The sequence below is a fragment of the Tursiops truncatus genome, chromosome 4, assembly GCF_011762595.2.
Source record: "Tursiops truncatus isolate mTurTru1 chromosome 4, mTurTru1.mat.Y, whole genome shotgun sequence".
Classification (NCBI taxonomy): Eukaryota; Metazoa; Chordata; class Mammalia; order Artiodactyla; family Delphinidae; genus Tursiops; species Tursiops truncatus.
Window position 1 is genome coordinate 104,980,001 of NC_047037.1, and position 19,801 is coordinate 104,999,801.

A 19,801-nucleotide genomic window follows, 5' to 3' on the forward strand; every position below is an offset into this window, starting at 1 on the left:
TTTTGCTGCATCCCACAGGTTTTGGGTCGTTGTGTCTCCATTGTCATTTGTTTCTAGGTATTTTTGGTTTCCTCTTTGATTTCTTCAGTGATCACTTCATTATTAAGTAGTGTATTGTTTAGCCTCCATGTGTTTGTATTTTTTACAGATCTTTTCCTGTAATTGATATCTAGTCTCATGGCGTTGTGGTCTGAAAAGATACTTGATACAATTTCAATTTTCTTAAATTTACCAAGGCTTGATTTGTGACCCAAGATATGATCTATCCTGGAGAATGTTCCATGAGCACTTGAGAAAAATGTGTATTCTGTTGTTTTTGGATGGAATGTCCTATAAATATCAATTAACTCCATCTCGTTTAATGTATCATTTAAAGCTTGTGTTTCCTTATTTATTTTCATTTTGGATGATCTGTCCATTGGTGAAAGTGGGGTGTTAAAGTCCCCTACTATGAATGTGTTACTGTCGATTTCCCTTTTTATGGTTGTCAGTATTTGCCTTATGTATTGAGGTGCACCTATGTTGGGTGCATAAATATTTACAATTGTTATATCTTCCTCTTGGATCGATCCCTTGATCATTATGTAGTGTCCTTCTTTGTCTCTTCTAATAGTCTTTGTTTTAAAGTCTATTTTGTCTGATATGAGAATTGCTACTCCAGCTTTCTTTTGGTTTCCATTTGCATGAAATACCTTTTTCCATCCCCTTACTTTCAGTCTGTATGTGTCTCTAGGTCTGAAGTGGGTCTCTTGTAGACAGCAAATATATGGGTCTTGTTTTTGTATCCATTCAGCCAATCTGTGTCTTTTGGTGGGAGCATTTAGTCCATTTACATTTAAGGTAATTATCGATATGTATGTTCCTATTCCCATTTTCTTAATTGTTTTGGGTTCGTTATTGTAGGTCCTTTCCTTCTTTTGTGTTTCTTGCCTAGAGAAGTTCCTTTAGCAGTTGTTGTAGAGCTGGTTTGGTGGTGCTGAACTCTCTCAGCTTTTGCTTGTCTGTAAAGGTTTTAATTTCTCCATCAAATCTGAATGAGATCCTTGCTGGGTAGAGTAATCTTGGTTGCAGGTTTTTCTCCTTCAACACTTTCAATATGTCCTGCCACTCCCTTCTGGCTTGCAGAGTTTCTGCTGAAAGATCAGCTGTTAACCTTATGGGGATTCCCTTGTGTGTTATTTGTTGTTTTTCCCTTGCTGCTTTTAATATGTTTTCTTTGTATTTAATTTTTGACAGTTTGATTAATATGTGTCTTGGCGTATTTCTCCTTGGATTTATCCTGTATGGGACTCTCTGTGCTTCCTGGACTTGATTAACGATTTCTTTTCCCATATTAGGGAAGTTTTCAACTATAATCTCTTCAAATATTTTCTCAGTCCCTTTCTTTTTCTCTTCTTCTTCTGGAACCCCTATAATTCGAATGTTGGTGCGTTTAATGTTGTCCCAGAGGTCTCTGAGACTGTCCTCAGTTCTTTTCATTCTTTTTTCTTTATTCTGCTCTGCAGTAGTTATTTCCACTATTTTATCTTCCAGGTCACTTATCCGTTCTTCTGCCTCAGTTATTCTGCTATTGATCCCATCTAGAGTACTTTTAATTTCATTTATTGTGTTGTTCATCGTTGCTTGCTTCATCTTTAGTTCTTCTAGGTCCTTGTTAACTGATTCTTGCAATTTGTCCATTCTATTGTCCATTCTATCTCCAAGATTTCGGATCAACCTTACTATCATTATTCTGAATTCTTTTTCAGGTAGACTGCCTATTTCCTCTTCATTTGTTAGGTCTGGTGGGTTTTTATCTTGCTCCTTCATCTGCTGTGTGTTTTTCTGTCTTTTCATTTTGCTTATCTTACTGTGTTTGGGGTCTCCTTTTTTGCAGGCTGAAGGTTCGTGGTTCCTGTTGTTTTTTGTGTCTGTCCCCAGTGGCTAAGGTTGGTTCAGTGGGTTGTGTAGGCTTCCTGGTGGAGGGTACTAGTGCCTGTGTTCTGGTGTATGAGGCTGGATCTTGTCTTTCTGGTGGGCAGGTCCACGTCTGGTGGTGTGTTTTGGGGTGTCTGTAGACTTACTGTGATTTTGGGCAGCCTCTCTGCTAATGGGTGGGGTTGTGTTCCTGTCTTGCTAGTTGTTTGGCATAGGATGTCCAGCACTGTAGCTTGCTGGTCGTTGAGTGAAGCTGGGTGCTGGCGTTGAGATGGAGATCTCTCGGAGATTTTTGCTGTTTGATATTATGTGCAGCTGGGAGGCCTCTTGTGGACCAGTGTCCTGAAGTTGGCTCTCCCACCTCAGAGGCACAGCACTGAGTCCTGGCTGCAGCACCAAGAGCCTTTCATCCACAGGGCTCCTTAATTTGGGATGATTCGTTGTCTATTCAGGTATTCCACAGATGCAGGGTATATCAAGTTGATTGTGGAGCTTTAATCCGCTGCTTCTGAGGCTGCTGGGAGAGATTTCCCTTTCTCTTCTTTGTTCTGACAGTTCCCAGGGGCTCAGCTTTGGATTTGGCCCCGCCTGTGCGTGTAGGTCGCCGGAGGGCGTCTGTTATTTGCTCAGACAGGACGAGGTTAAAGGAGCCGCTGATTCGGAGGCTCTGGCTCACCCAGGCCGGGGGGTAGGGAGGGTCACGGAGTGCGGGGCGGGGCCTGCAGCGACAGAGGCCGGCGTGACGCTGCAGCCTGAGGCGCGCCGTGCACTCTCCCGGGGAGCCGTCCCTGGATCCCGGGACCCTGGCAGTGGCGGGCTGCACAGGCTCCCCGGAAGGGCGTGTGGCTAGTGACCTGTGTTCGCACACAGGCCTCCTGGCGGCGGCAACAGCGGCCTTAGCGTCCCATGTCCGTCTCTGGGCTCCGCACTCTTAGCCGCGGCTCGCGCCCGTCCCTGGAGCTCTCTCAAGCAGCGTTCTTAATCCCCTCTCCTCGTGCACCAGGAAACAAAGAGGGACGTAAAAGTCTCTTGCCTCTTCGGCAGGTCCAGACCCCTCCCCGGACTCTCTCCCGGCCAGCCGCGGCGCACCAACGCCCTGCAGGCTGTGTTCACGCCGCCAACCTCAGTCCTCTCCCGGCGCTCCGACAAAAGCCGGAGCCTCAGCTCCCAGTCCCGCCCGCCCCGGCGGGCGAGCAGACAAGCCTCTCGGCTGGTGAGTGCCGGTCGGCCCGATCCTCTGCGCTGGAATCTGTCCGCTTTGCCCTCCGCACCCCTGTTGCTGTGCTCTCCTCCGCGGCTCCCAAGCTCCCCCACTCCGCCTCCCGAAGTCTCCACCCGCGAAGGGGCTTCCTAGTGTGTGGACACTTTTCCTCCTTCACAGCTCTCTCCCGCTGGTGCAGGACCCGTCCCTATCCTTTTGTCTCTGTTTAGTTTTTTCTTTTGCCCTAACCAGGTACGTGGGGGGTTCCTTGCCTTTTGGGAGGTCTGAGGTCTTCTGCCAGCGTTCAGTAGGTGTTTTGTAGGAGTTGTTCCACGCGTAGATGTATTTCTGGTGTATCTGTGGAGAGGAAGGTGATCTCCGCGTCTTACTCTTCTGCCATCTTCCCGGAAGTGACCTCAGTGTCCGCTGGCTCTAGTGGCTTCAGGCGGCTTCTGTTCCTCGGCCTCCGGCCGCTCCCACACCACCGTGTTGCACAGCTGCAGCAAATCCAGCGATAATCATCTTTTTACATCTGAATTCTCCTGCTCTATGAAGCTATAAATTATTCTATGCACACACACATACACTCACACACACACACACACACACACAAAATTTGAAAACTTAAATAGAATAAAGCACAATCAACTTGTCTCTGTTCAGGTACGTTGTCTCTGTGAAGTCATTTTTTAATAGAAAAGACAACTTTCTACAACATGGAGTAACTTATCCATGTTAGCTATTTCTTACTTTGCCCATTTCAAAGTATGGATAAGAATTCTTAACTGTTTCTTACATATCATGAGGATTAATGATTCTAAGAAGCTTTCAAGATGGAATTTCTTTCAAGTATAAAGCATCATCAATAATAAAGAAAAAGGAAATTAAACCATAATATCCTTGACCATGATGACAAATTGATGTCCTGATGGGCATAATTGGCATTTCATATACCTTGCTGTAAGGCAGATTTTGTAGTGCACCATTATTATTCTACCCAGGTACACAGATGATACTCATAATGAAACTTACACACCCCACACCTAAACGTATGTGTATAGAACACACACACACACACACACACACACACACACACACAATCAAATCTTACATGTTCTCTACAAGTTTACCCAAGAGAGAATTTAATCTCATGAGTGGATTAGAATTAACGTAAAAATGCTTCCACATCTTCAAAATTCAAAAGCAAGGTAAGTTGAGCCCAAATAATATACTTGCATTTTGAAGGCTATATCTCATATTTTATTTTATTTTATTTTATTTTATTTATTTATTTTTGATGTGGACCATTTTTAAAGTCTTTGTTGAATTTATTACAATATTGCTTCTGTTTTATGTTTTGGTTTTTTGGCTGTGAGGCATGTGGAATCCTAGCTCCCTGACCAGGGATTGAACCTGTATCCCCTGTACTGGAAGGCGAAGTCCCAACCACTGGACTGCCAGGGATGTCCCTATATCTCATATTTTAATGTTTTAGAAATCTTTGAGAGCTAACCTATAGTAAATAACTGTTGTATAAAACCATGAAATGTCATATTTTAAAATTGTGGGATATTAATTAAAATATGAATTAAAACTCAATATCCTCAGAAAAATATGCATAACACTTTTGCTGATAAGAGGAACAGCTATATCTTTCAAGTCAGGCCCAATTCCATGATCAGTTAAGTAGGCAATTTAAGTGTCTTGCCAGCATATAAGTGACTATCTAATATGAAAAGACACACAGGCATTTGTAGGAGAAGCACAGTTAATTTTGATATGTTTAAATAAGATGGTACTTCAATCAAACTATATATTCCAAACAATTCTCTGTGATGCTTTTGATTCAGAAGTTTAGAGATGATAACACTGATGAGAATGTGGATAGTAAGATATCAAAACTGGCAGCACACAACTGCAATTTAGAAAAGAAATTAGATTTCCCTGCAAAATAGATTAGGAGAGGAAGTGGAGACAAAGTGTGGTAGAACACAAAAACAATTCAAGCAACCCTTTAGAAACTGGCAGAAGTAATTGCACCTCTGCTTAATGAAGTGAATGATTTAGGGACAAACTCTTCAGGTTTTAAATAGGGCTGGAGGGGAGGAATGTAAACTAGTTACGGAGCAAACTGCTTGGGGACTTTAAAATCTTCATGCTCAGCATCTCATACTTCCCTTGCATTTCTGTAGTTCTAATACTTCTAATATTTGATTACCTCAAAATGGAAAATATTTTAATTAAAAATGTTTAAAGACATAGTTAACAGATAGCTATTCAGGTGCAAAAAAGGTGCAAACAACATGACAGTGGTAACTTAAATTGACCAGTAGAGGCAAAGTTGAACTCACTCTCACATTTATAATCATCTAAAATATTCATCGAATTTCTATTAGCTGCCAAACCTCTTTCTAAGCTGTGGGGATAACCTTCACAGGTCTGGCATTCTAGTGGAAGTAGATAGAAAACAGAGAAAAAAGAAACAGCAAGAAAGTTACAGGGAATATTAGAGGGGGCTACATATCATGGAAAGAATGAAAGAGGGGAGGGAGCTAGGAAGTGCCTGGGTTGGAGATGAGAGTTGAAATACAAAGAGATGGTAAGAGGAGGGTTTACTGAAAAAGTGACCTTAATGAAGGGGACTGGAAGGAGACAAGCGTTCAAACCTCTTAGGTATCTGGAGAAATACTTTCCAGTTGGAGCTTGCTGAGCTGAGCCTGCGCGTCTGGAGCCTGTGCTCTGCAACGGGAGAGGCCACAACAGTGAGAGGCCCGCGTACCACACACAAAAAATAATAAATTAAAATAAATAAATAAATAAATAAGTCCCCAAATGTAAATCTTTGAAAATCACAGTCACCAAGTTTCACGATTTCCTTTCTTAAGAAGTGGGGAAGGGGGTTTACCTAAAATAGCCTTTCTATTTGTTTTTAAGGCCACAATACCAAGACATAACTGCTTCTCTGTCAGATTTAACCCAATTTGTACTTTATATCCAAGTTCCCAAACAGCTCTTGTTTGCCCTTGTTACCAGCACCAGCATAATGCCGAGCACATAATAGCTGCTCAGTAAGTTTTCATTGAGTATATACTTGAAATTATAGAGAAATCAAAATCTTTAAGACCTCGAGGCCTTAAATAGTCTTTAGCTCCGGTCTTTGTTTTCAGACCATTAAATAAAGCTTCTCCAAAGTCAAACCTAGTACAATTTAGAAGCAGCTATTTCTGGAAAGTATTAGTATAAAGAGCCTTTTCCTGATATAAACTTCACAAATGAGTAAGTACAAAGAGAAAAAACAAACAAAAAAAAAAAAAAACAATGTTATTATATCTTTATCCGGGGATTACTTCTGGTATACTATGCTAAGGCTTCTACTGAAACACAGAAAAAGACTTGGAAAAATAAATAAGCAAAAAGCTTTTCTTAATGCTGCTAGAATTTAAGTGTTACTTAATGTTCCAAGGCAACGTTACTGCCAGAATATGGCCAACCTGGTGGAAAAGAACCTAGAGGACTCAGTTTGAATATGTACTTTCCTTTGAGCAAAGTTAGAGGAAGAATGTTTTGGTACCTTGGAGAATATGGTGTCAGTTTATATAAACAGTCCATTTAGACCAAGTCTGTATTCTTTGGAGGTAAAATTAAAGGAAACCTTTTTACAAAGAACAGAGAAACACAAGATACAAGCAATGCTGCATCTGGGTTTAAAGGTGTTATGCTGTCCTTTTCATTTGTTGTTATCTCTGTACAGTGGAATTATGGGCAGTTTTCCTCTTTTCTTGAACTTCTCTGTACCTTCCAACTTTTCCATAAGGAGCATACTTTTTTAATAATCAAAAGCAAACAAATACCAAGTGAGAAAGCAAGCTTGCAGAAACCTAAAACTTTCAACTAGATAGGTAATGTTATCTGAAATTGACATAAATGAGATGATAACTTTCTAAATATTTTAAAAATAAGTAAGGATTAGCTGGAGAAAGAAACAGATTGAGTGATTTAGTAAAATACTGTGCTGATGTTGTGGATATTGCAGAAGGAGTAAAAAACCAGAAGATACATGGGATAGAGCCAAGAATTAATAGTGAAGGCTCATCTTCACTGCAAAAAAGTAAAGAAAAAACACTTGAGCCTGTGAAATAGATTAGGGGGTTTCAAATTATGGATTTTTAAATTGTGGAATTTCAAATTGCAGATTAAAGGGATCCCGAAAGACCAAAAGTAACAAGGTATGAACAAGTAGTTTGACTTTGGGCAAACTACCTAATATCAGTTATCTCATCTTTTTTTTTTTTTTTTTTTTTTTGCGGTACGCGGGCCTCTCACTGCTGTGGCCCCTTCCGTTGCGGAGCACAGGCTCCGGACGCGCAGGCTCAGCGGCCATGGCTCACGGGCTCAGCCGCTCCGTGGCATGTGGGATCTTCCCGGACCGGGGCACGAACCCGTGTCCCCTGCATCGGCAGGCCGACTCTCAACCACTGTGCCACCAGGGAAGCCCAGTTATCTCACCTTTAAAGGGAAATACCATCTACCTCTAAGAATGTTTATGATGATTTAAATAGGTAATATGTGGCAAACAGTCCTCATCAAATTTTTTCCTGAATCTGGTGGTATAGGACGGGAAGAAGAATAACACAAACAAGTTTTCACCTATCTTAAAGAAAGGAATTCAGAATTATTTGGTTAGCACGAAAAATTAATAGAAGAAATTAAAGTTAGATATTAAAAGCTGCTTGATGTTTTGTTTCAAAAACAAGTATATTATGAATATCTTCTAACTAATTACTAAGTTCTAATAAGCTATATACTATATAAATAAAATGTAAAAAAAGCAATAAAAATAATCTTATAGTGATGTACACCATATTACAATTCAGCTACTATAGCACTAAATATAAACCTGCTAATTTCCTTTAGCATAGATGACAACAAGAATAAAACTGAAGAATATATAAAATGTCATAGGAATGTTAAACTGTAAAATCAACGCTATGGATTCTGAGATAGCCAACATCTCCTTGACAAGATAGAATGAACATGAACAAAAAGAAATGCAAATTTCCAGGAGCCAGCCCTAACCAGGCCACTCAGTGTGCCAAATGGGAAGTTGGTGTTCTTTGAGAGAAACCATGTATCCAATTTCATGACAATCTGTCAACATATGTGGACATGGGAGTCTGGGGCGAGGAAATCTTTGAATTACTAGGAGGAGAATAATTGCTATGATCTCAGGCTCAGCCAGCAAGCTACCTTCAGTCAACTTGCTTCCCATGAAGGTTGCCTACAGGGAGAGAATGTGCTGGCATGCAAGCTGCAACTATTTCTTTCACTTAGCTCTTAGATTTATCATTTAAATTCATAAATTAGCATTCTGCTTTTTACCTGCCATCCTTGCCTCATTGGCATTTGTTATTCTAATAAACTGTCACAAAGACAAGGTTAGGTTTAATATCCAGAAGATTGAGGGCTGAGTCCTTTATCACACCAGCCTAACTTCCCCAAGATTCTCCCTCAACCACCCACATTTATTTTTAAAACAAACATAAATATATATAATATGTATATTATATACATAACAAATCTCAATTATTGTACTTTTCAATGTTAATCATCTATTGTTGATATATCTTTATAATCAAAAGACCAACTACTTGGTTCAAGTCAACTTTGATAGCAAATACAAGAAATAAAAAAGATTATTATTTTGGTGAAGTGATTAAAATAGGTAAACCATGTTATGCTATAATAGTAACAGATATGGTAAATCAGAAAACATAAACATGATATAGTTATATTTAGAAAATTAGCTGATGTAATATATTGGAGAAGAGGAAGATCATTGAAAGGAGACCAATCAGGAGATGGTTAAGAGTAATAAGGACGTAATTGTTAGTAGAGATGGATGGAGAGAAGAATTGTATTTAGGAAACTCTTAGTATGTGTTTTAGATTGCAAGTACAAAAGCATCCTGGTAGATTAAGCAGAAAAGGAGTTTACTGAAAGGATATTGGGTAGCTCAAAAAACTGAGAAAGCTAGATAACTTTTATCAGGTTCCCAGCTGAGCTTTCAGTAACAAGGATACAATCCTAGCTACCAAAGTGACCTGATGAGAAAACATTCCTTTTCCACCGAAACCACTGATGGTGATGATATGCAGCTAGCATCATTGCCATGAACTAGAGTTTAATGCCACTACTACTTCTTTTCCAGGATCTTAATCTTACACGATCATTGTCAGGCACCTCTGGCATCACCCCTAGCCAACACAGTGGATTCTGTATTGAAACTCCTTCCTTAGTTTGCTTATTTTTGAATTAGACCCTCAAACAAGTCTATTTGTTACAGATCAGATCCTAGACACCAGCATATGGTAATAGGTTTATCAATATTGGGGTTTTTTTCAAGGCAACCACAAATATAGTTTTCTTCCTATAAACCTGTAAGGAAAACACACAATATTGATAATAAAAAATATAAGCTAAGAAAACATAATTTCTTACATAAGAATTAAGTATAGTGTATATAAACTGAATCTAAATGCTTCTGATTGAATAATATTTTTCATACCTAGGAATGCCTAATCCTGAACAAAAGAAGGAAAACACTAATATAATATTCAGCAACATCCAGTTATCAAAGTAATATATTCCATAATTATTATTTCATAATGCTTATTTTTAATTCATCTATTAGTTATAAAACAAAACAAAACCCAACAAAATCACCCTAACTTTCTAAATTTATGAAATCTCTCTTTTTCAATCTCAGAAGTTGTACTTTAAAAAAAATAATTCTTACTCTTTAGTGGAAGTCAGTTCAAGGGTTCAGAAAGTGTCCTGTGGAATTCTTCAGTCTTGTTGCTGCATTTCCCATTGCAGTGCTTTTTGAACATGTTAAAGTGATGTAATAATCTCTCTGCTTCACAGCCCTGGCCCTCTACTTTGGCTGGACCCTTCACCTTGGTGATAATGTGCCCATCTCCCCAGACACCTAGCTGACCTCACAGCAGTTTAAAGTTCGTCATAATGCAAGGTCTCTGGTATCTGCCAGAACTTTTCTATAATCATCAAAAATACTTGTGTCGGGCTTCCCTGGTGGTGCAGTGGTTGAGAGTCTGCCTGCCGATGCAGGGGACACGGGTTCATGCCCCGGTCCGGGAAGATCCCACATGCCACGGAGCGGCTAGGCCTGTGAGCCATGGCCGCTGAGCCTGCGCGTCTGAAGCCAGTGCTCCACCGCGGGAGAGGCCACAGCGGTGAGAGGCCCGCGTACTACAAACAAAACAAAACAAAACAAATCAAAACAAAACTTATGTAAATTAACCCAGATCTGGACCTTATATTACAAATAAATGAATTAAAAAGCACTCTGCCAAGTAAATTATTTTATGTTATAATTCAAGTATAAGAACTAGTCCTTGAAAAACTTGAAATTTCAATGCTTGGGAATCACCTCTGTCAGTTTTACAGGTTAAAAACGGGCAACCTATATTTCAGTACTGGGACTAATATGCCTTTGTTAGGGCCTGGCATCACCATATGCTGGTGATGTTAGAGATTGAAAAAAGTATCTGCAAAAGATAATGGGAGGAGAAACCCACATGACTGATAGGTGACATTTTTAAAAAAGATATCTTGAAAAATTCTTGCATCTTAAATGATAAATTTCTCATGGTGTTAAAGGGAAAAAGAAGTATATCAAGTATATTAAATTTAACTTAAAATGATTAAATAATCAAGTTTTTGTAATATTTTGTAACCTGAGATGTTTGCAGCAGCTGTTAGAAAGCAATGAGGTCATTTTTTAAAGTTCAGTCTAAAAGAAACAAAGGAAAAAAAATAAAAACACACAAAATAGAACAGATGTAGACATATTGAAATAGATATGCTAAGAAGTAGAATGCTCAAAAAACCAAATGCTATCTTTTCCACTAGAAGTGAAGTCTAATTTCTTAGATTACTTTTTAGTATTTCTTTTTATTTAACTTTCAAAATTTCACACACTTAGTATTTAAAAATCAGTCAGTACTATAAGGATAACCCCATTGTTATCTTCAGAGAGTAGGTTGAATTTAACTGCTGAGTTCACTACACTATCCACAAAATAGAGTGCTTTTTCTTCCCATAGATAGCTCACCTAACTAGGTTCCTTATTCACTTCAAAATGGTTAGCTTCAAAAGGATTGCCTTGAGTTAACCTGCAAATGTGAGTGATAGTTTCAAGGTGTAATTCAAGATTTAATACAATTAATTAATCATTGAAATAATGGAGGTGTCCATAGAATATCAATTAATCACTTTTAAGAAATGTTCTATCTCTCACTCAAAATACCAATTTTAATGGGTGTATTTAAGTTACATTTAACACACAATTTAAAGTGATTATTAAATCAAAGAATAAGGTATATGAGTTCCCTCACAGAGTGAGGGGAAAATAAGTTGATTTATCAAATAAAGTGCTAGAATTTCTCCCTGAGTTTTGCTCCAGGAAGCAAATGAATTCTCTTAATTTAGTTATTGTTATCAACTTATTAGGAAGCTGACAATCAGATTGAATCACTCTAAGAAGTGAATGGGTGAGATCTCTACCCACTGCCCCAAGGATTTTTGCATTTTCAGTGTATAATTTTTTAAATGGTGAAATGAAAGCAGAAATCAAATCATGACAAGGAGGCATTTTTGAACTAGGATAGATTTTTTTAGACTGTTAAATCTTACTTAACAATCTCAAATTCTAATTAGTCTGTTTGGGCTGCTATGACAGAATACTGTAGACTGGGTGGCTTATGAAATAGAAATTTATTTTCCACAGTTCTGGAGGCTGGGAAGTCCAAGATCAAAGGACCAGTAGATTCTGTGCCTGGGGAAAGCCCACTTCCTGTTTCATCTAAGGCAGTCTTCTTGCTATAACCTCACATGGCAGAAGGTTCAAGGGACATTGCTAGGGTCTCCTTTAGAAGGACACCGACCTCATTTATGAGAGCTCAATCTTCATGACTGAATCACCTTTCAAAGCCCTCATATCCTAATACTATCACATTGGGAAAAGGTTTCAACATATGAAGTTGAGGGGTACACAAGTTTCCAATCTGTAGCAATTCTATTTTCAGATTACTCCTGCTCTTGGTAGGACTTCTTTGTTCACATGTTCTTTTTATATGTATATATAGGAAAACTTGGCTTTAGGAAAATTTTCTGAAGCCATAGAGAATTTGGGAGAATGAGGAAAGTCCTTCTATTATAAACAAGTCATAGATTATTATCTGGGTCAATTTCTGCTTTTTAAATAAAAAGAAAAACACAATTTTGTTAAAGGTTTGCATTTTAACCTGTACATTTGGAAATAAATAGTTCATATCTTATTTAATTTGACACTTACCCTGATGACTAGGTAAATGGAAATATTTCTTCTCTTTGTCCTACACTCTTTCATTTCATTACATGATACTGATGACAAGCTTTTCACCTAGATTGCAGCTAGCAGGCTTGAGCATCGCCTGCCAGAAGTGATTAATACCAATCAAACAGAGTTCGTTCCGTGGAAAGACTGGCAGTAAACTTTTGTCATCTTCTTAAGGCATTAAAGTTCCAGATTGGCTCTGTGCTTGAGATAAACAGGATATAAATGCATTTGCTCCAATGTTCCCCTTGTTATCGCATTTATTGAGCCTATTTTCCCAAGCAATGAAAGTAACTGTGCCCACTCTTTCCAATGGTCTTCAAGCTTAAATGGCATACCTTTAAAATCTTTCAGTAATAATTATAATGTCCAAATCTTAAATTAGGGAGAAACTAGTTAACACCCAATAAGACAAAATATCTCCCTCAAACTCTTTCTGAGATCTCTTCTTAGATAATGAAATATAAATCAGATGTTACCAACCTCACATGTTGAGGCATTTGTTTATGTTTCCCTGGCGTTGCCTTTTAGCATAAAACAAGTGCACTGTACTATTTTGTATCTCTCTGGTGGGGCAGGGGGAGGGGAGATGCAAGAAGGGTACAGGTCAATACTACCAATCCTTTCTGTTTCAAGGGGTGAAAACAAGTAGCTGAGATAGACCCAGAGGGGACAGAATGATAGCAATGAGCAAAGCAAGAATGTAACATTTGCTAATCTCTTACTGCTGCCCCGTCTCACCTACACACCTGCCCTGCGCCACTAGCACTGACCTGTCCCAGCTCTAAATTCCTTAAAGTTCACACCCCTTCTCCCCTGATGTGCACCTTTCAAACCCAACCCTGTTTACTTCTATGTGATCATCCCTGGGTCTGGACATAATGTAGTTTATCTCTTCCTCTAATCTCTTTCCAGTCTATTGTTTTGTGTAAACTCTGTCAGGCTTTCTTCAAAACATTTCTCTTTTATTTTTAAGGGTCTCTGTTGCAGTTAAAAATAAACATTAAAATAAGACTTTCTGATATATTAACTTAAAATATCCTCAAGACAATGTGTTCCAGGCTTCTCACTGACTAGGGAAAAAGCATAGACAAGAAAAGAAAAGCACACATGGAGAACACACAACCATCACCTCATTGTTTGTCCTTTTCTTCACTTAGTAAACATTTATCCAGCATTTGCCTCAAGTGGCCAAGCCCTCAAGGGGCTCACTGACTAATGGACTAGACAGAACAAAGAAATCAATCCTCACAATACCTTACATCAAAATAAGTGTATGTACACAGTGTATATCTAAGAGGCCCACAGAATGTGTTTAGAAGGACACCCAACTGTTAGAGAAGAGCAAGAGTCAAGGAAGTTCCATCCAGCCCAGTGGAACTGAACAGTAGGTGCCAAGACAGAAGCATGAAGGAGCAGGATAAACATAGGGAATGAAAATTGGTTCAGTTTTCCCACTGATGACAGATGGTGAGTTGGGAACAGAGAGAAGAGTTTTGATCAGGAAGTGTCTTATTTGTCATGGTAAGACATTTGAACATTATCCAGAGTCAGGGAAATTATTTGTCATGATAAGACATTTGAACATTATCCAGAGTCAGTGAAACTATGATCAAATCTCAGAAAGATTTTAAGCAGGGAGTAATATAATTAGATTTACAAACCACAAGGTTAATCACTGTAACTTTAAAGAATGATTGGAGAGAAAAAAGAAAACAAAACAGGAGACAGGTAACTACAGTTATCTAAGAGAGAAATTATGAGAGCTTTAAGGCAATGGAAGCAGACATTTTCAATTCAGGTTTTCAATACAGAAACCCAATCAACCCATATTTATATGTAATACTGTTGCTTTTCTAATTAGCTACTGCACAGATTTATGCAAGGTAGTCATCAGCAAATGTTATTTCTCTTTTGAAATTCCTACTCTGAAACACACAGTGGTTGTGGTGGTTGCAATTTGGGGAGAATACCCTCTTTCCCATGGCAGAGGTCATGTATTGACTAGTGCCACAGGAGCAAACCTGTCAATTAGTTAATAAATCCAATCTAAATCTTGTTTTATCCTTTGATGACCTTAAAATATGAAAATGCCTAAAAATTAGTTTTACCTAAAAATTCTGCTTTTGACTTGATAAATATAGCTTTAAGAAAACCATACTAAAAGGTAGCCAGAAAGTGCTATGTAACACAGTCCTTCAACCTAGACACATAAAATAATCTTAAAATCCAGTTATCCTCTTCAAATGAGTTTGGGATTCCTACTTGCTACAGAAGCCATAAACAGTTTCTTGCTAATCAGATTTTAGAAGAAGTCACAAGTAGAAAACTGTGAAGGTGGAAGGTCAGAGTTAGTACTTCAAGTACTTACTAAAAAGCATATATTGCCTGAAACTGTTTACTCAAGTCAGAACCTTTATTAACTGCATTCTTTTCTTCTGGAAGATAGGATTCAACTATAAATTATTTGGATAGGGTACCATCTCCACATTAATTTACCAAGGCTTTCATCCTCCCACACAGAAGTGTATTTCTTAATACAACTCAAAAGACATCAAGTAACTCATCCAACCTATTCGTCAACTCTAAATGGGATTTGACGTTAAGAGGTCAGCATTGCTTTTCCTCATAGATGACTAACAAATTTACAGAGACATAAGTTCACCGTTCTCACATGGATCACTGTGCAACAGACCGGTGTTTTTTGATTGTAGCAGTTAGGTTTCAGTTATTAAATGAAAGTGGAAACTCAGGCTGTGACAAATTGCTTGACGCCTAAACAATGATCCAGAGAGATACCCAGAAGGAAAGCCAACATATTTCCAGGTTTCAAGAGGAAAACTTGGCCAATAATAATAAAGTCACATAATTTTGGGAAATTTTATGAAATTCAAATATTAGAATAAATTAAACTATGATTTAGTCTTAGCATTTCATTGATTTACATGAAATTCTTCTTTGAAATTATAATGCATTTCAATTTTTCTTAAAATGTTCACAAAGTTAACATTCATAGCATAAAAGTAAATATTTATACAATTATAGTTTATTTTGTCATTCTCTAACCTCTTAATTAAATTCAACAACTTGGGAGCATGGGAAATTAATTTTCTTTTTACTGGAGAAGCTAAGCAAATAAAGAGAAAAATCCATGTGCATTTCCAGTGAAAAGTTGATTCATAGTTTTATGGCTATATCTGTATTAAGTCATGCTTTCAAATGAAGAAATTACTCATGTATTCCAATGTGCCCAAATTCAGGCAAGTTTTGATTTAAGAAGAGTGATTTAGAAATGGCTTGTTCATAGGAAAAATCAATAGTGGCATATTTTGTCACAAGTCAAAATTTCAGCTTTTGCTTCCTAATTCTGAGCAACTAACAAGTGACTGGTCTGGACAGGTGCCTTGTCTTATTTATGCATCCACCATGGTAATTGCACACCCTTTCTTCACTTAGACAGGTTTTCCATGCTTAAATATAGTAACTTCAGCCCTCACTTCCACTTTATTGCTCTGACTTCATCTCCACAGTTGGAAAATGTGTTTTCATTATCTTTGGTCATACACCTAAAAGCATTTTCACTATTAAAAGCATAGATACTCATAGAATCAATGTTATAATGCTTGTTGAGTAGAGGTAAAAAAGCACTAAAGAATTCCCTTCCCCAATGCATAATTCATATAGCAATTTAACAAAAGTGTATTAAGAACATAGTATATGCCAGGTACTAGGGATAAGAATAGCAAGAAACAAAACAAAACTTCTAGAAATGTCCATTCTATTAGGGGACAAAGGCAACTAAATAATTACAATACAGATGGTGGATACTATAGATTACTTACTCAACATCCATTCTTCCCTTCCTGTTATAAATAGAACTGTAATTTTCTTAAATTATCCATAAATCCTCCATGAAGTCAGGGATGCAGACTACGTATTCATTAGTCTAAGCCAGTGGTCCTCAATTGGGAGTGGATTTGCCCTCTAAGAGACACTCAGCAATGTCGAAGACACTGTTTGTTATTACAACCTGGGGGATGGCATCTGATGTACAGAGTCTAAGGATGTTACTAATACCTTACAATGCACAGAGCATAGAATTATCTAGTCCAAAATAACAGTACTGCCATCATTGAGAAACACTCGTCTAAACTGAGGTTAGTAACACTCTCCCTTCCTCATTTAGGAATACGGGCATGAGATAATAGTTTTCTTCTAGCAACTGCCATATGTCCAGTTGGTCTAATCAGAATAATAGGGAAAGTCTTTCTCTTTCATCCTTTAGACTTAAATATGGAGACATTTTGTTCTGTTATTTCTTGCAATTACCTTGGATTCCTTGGACAGTCAGAGAGAATGAAGCCAACACAAGGAAGCATGCAAAAACCTATTCTTTTGCTGAGAGAACTGGAACTTTGATAATAGCATACTTTATGGGGTTTAATGTGAAATAATACATGTCCTCATTATTTGTTAGTGTGTGTCAGGTTTTCTGTTACCTGAATGAAAAGTTTCCTAAGCAAAGGTAATATTAATAAACATATGTATTTGTACCTAGAGGAGTACCAAGGAGAGACAGCTAGTAGAGCCTAGAAAAGCCTGAAATGGGCTCTCCAAAGAGGAGGTGTCTAACTTACTCCCAATCAGCCAGATAAGCATGTAGTACAGGAAAGATATTACAGAGAAAGTGAGCAGCCTGTACAAAAGTCTGAAAATAAGAGAGGACATGGCACACTAAGGGAACTAGAACCATGGATGGATGGAATGGAGAATTCATGGGTTATGGGTGAGGGAGTGACAAGAGGATGACCCTCAAGAGTTGGCTGGAGACTGATTCTGTAGAATTGTGTGCCAAGCCAAAGAGCTCAAACATATTATTGAGGCCATAGGGAGCCATGGAAAGATTCTAAGCCTTAGAGAGTGATAGGGTCACATATGCCTTGTTGAGAAATTGCTATAACCATGCAGAGAAGACTAGAATGGAGAGAGAAAAATAAAGGAACCAGCCTTATTAGGAAATGTTACAGTAACCTAATAACAGGTGTTAGAAGCTGAACCTAAAATGATGACAGGGTAGACATAGGGGGAAAAGAATATTAAACTATTAAACAATTGATTAGACAAGATTCACTGATTCAATTGATTAGACAAGATTCATTTCTAGGAGGTAGAAATGAGGGAAAGGAAAAGATTAACAATGATAATGAGAATCACGCTCCACGACACTTAATAGAAGTGGTACACTCACTCACTGTGGAGTGCAAGAGTGCCAAGAGGCGAGGAAGGTGATGGCTTAAGCTGTTCATCTATTGAGGCTGAGGCAGAGTTAAACAGCTCTGTGTCAGGACCCTCGAGATTCATAGTGACATTCCTGCAGGAGCTAGAGGATGAGTGATAACCACTGTCATTTCTTATGGTCAGAAAAATGTTGTGGTAGAGAGAATAATGCTCCCCCATAAAAATGTCCATATCCTAACCCCTGGGATCTGTGAATGTTAGAGTTCTCCAGAGAAACAGAACCAATAGAATGTGTGTGTGTGTGTGTGTGTGTGTGTGTGTGTGTGTGTGTGTGTGTAGATAGAGGGTGAGAGAGAGATTGATTATAAGGAATAGACTCATGCAATTATGGAGACGGACAAGTCCCAAGATCTGCGGAGTAAGTTGGCAAGCTGGAAACCAGCAGAGCCAATGGTTTACTTCCAGTTTGAGCTGAAGGCCTGAGAGTCAGAAGAAGCGATGGTGTAGTTCCAGGTTACACTTCAGAGGGTGGCTGACTCAAGAACCAGGAAGAGCTGATGTTTCAGTTTAACCAAACATTTGGGCACCCGGTGGCCCAGTCAAGTTGAGGCGTACAATTAACCATCCCAGTAACCTTACATAGCAAAAGAGGCTTTCAGATATAATTAAGTTAGAACCTTGAGATAGCAAGATTATCCTGGATCATGTAGTGAACCCAATATAACTGCAAGAGTTCTTGTAAGAGGGAGGCAAAAGGGTCAAAGTTAGAGAAGAGATGTGACAACAGAAGCAGAGTTTGGAATGATGTGCTTTGAAGGTAGAGGAGGAGGTCAGGAGCTAAGCAAAGCAGACAGGTTGTAGCAGTTGAAAAAGGCAAGGAAACTGATTATCCCCTAGAACCTACAGAACAAAATGGAAGAAAGAACCCTACTGATCCTTAATTTTAGGACTTCTGACCTCTAAAACTGTAAGAAAATGAATTTGTGTTGTTTTCAGTCACTAAGTTTGTTGTAGTTTGTTACATCAGCCATATGAAACTAATGTATGTATTGAGCATTTGGATGGAATAGTCAACAGGAAAAATATGCAACATACATATTTCTACAACTAAAGCTAACTTAATCACATTTGCAAGTAAGTTTGCTGAATTTGAGGGAAAGTGAATTTATAAACAACTTGCCTGTATTCTCTCACTTAATACAACAATCTCTTGAGTTAAGACTGTAATTTTCTCTATTCCATAGATGTTAAACTGAAACAGAGAAGTTAAGGAGTTGACACAAAGTCACATGGTTACCAGAAATGGAATCTTCAGGAAAAGAATGGAAAACTGTTTTTCTTATGGTTTTTAGAGTATTGAGGCGAGGATACGTTCACATATTCCTTTTAGTTTATGATCTTGGTCTCCTGCTAACATACTGTATTACAACTGTGTGATGAAGGAGAAAGCAGTACCCAAGGGATTTCTGATGCACAGTCTAGGGTTGGCAAGGCTTAAGGGCAAGACATATAGTACTAGACAAGTTGCATTCTTCCAAAGTTGCTGCCTTTCTGCTGTTGTAAGGTTTGATTCAAATGTTCTGTCTTTTTTTGAATTTTCTCCTACTCCTACACATTTTATTGTGAATATAGTGTTAATATGTGACTTTAATTTGCAAATTATAGATAATTAAATTTTAATACCTTTGTGTTGCTTGATTTTTAAGTGAAATGGCAGTTACTCCTGCATTTATTTACTATATTTAATTACTGATTTCTAAAATAAACAACTTTGCATGAGATCTGAATGTAATCAGATTACGACTGCATTCAGATTACTTATATTTGTTTGTGTTGTAATACATACAACCATCAGTCACTGATGCATATCCATAAGATTTCTGATTATGAAAGAGCTCTAACCATAAAATAGCATATGAGTTTTTGTTTTATGTAATCTACAGAATGCTTACATTTTTCCATCTTGTTTGATAAATTCTACAAAAGAGATGCCTCCCCCGCCTTTAAAATGCAAAGAATTTTTATACTGTATGCTGCATATTTTTTGA

The 19,801-nt window shown here is 38.1% G+C and overlaps 2 long non-coding RNA genes across 3 annotated transcripts in view; one reads left to right on the forward strand and one right to left on the reverse strand.

Annotated features, from left to right (window-relative positions):
* LOC141278494 (uncharacterized) overlaps window positions 1-9,963 on the reverse strand; it is an 84,951-nt gene extending 74,988 nt beyond the window's left edge. The window contains exons 1-2 of one of the 2 annotated variants that reach the window (XR_012331253.1): window positions 9,915-9,963; window positions 5,785-5,857 (exon numbers count right to left, since the gene is read on the reverse strand). This is a non-coding gene — a long non-coding RNA (uncharacterized lncRNA). The remainder of the gene's footprint in view (window positions 1-5,784; window positions 5,858-9,914) is intronic. The other variant, XR_012331254.1, reaches the window with a different exon arrangement.
* Window positions 1-19,801, forward strand: part of LOC141278493 (uncharacterized) — a 341,470-nt gene that overhangs the window by 147,316 nt on the left and 174,353 nt on the right. The gene's annotated exons all lie outside the window — the stretch shown is intronic.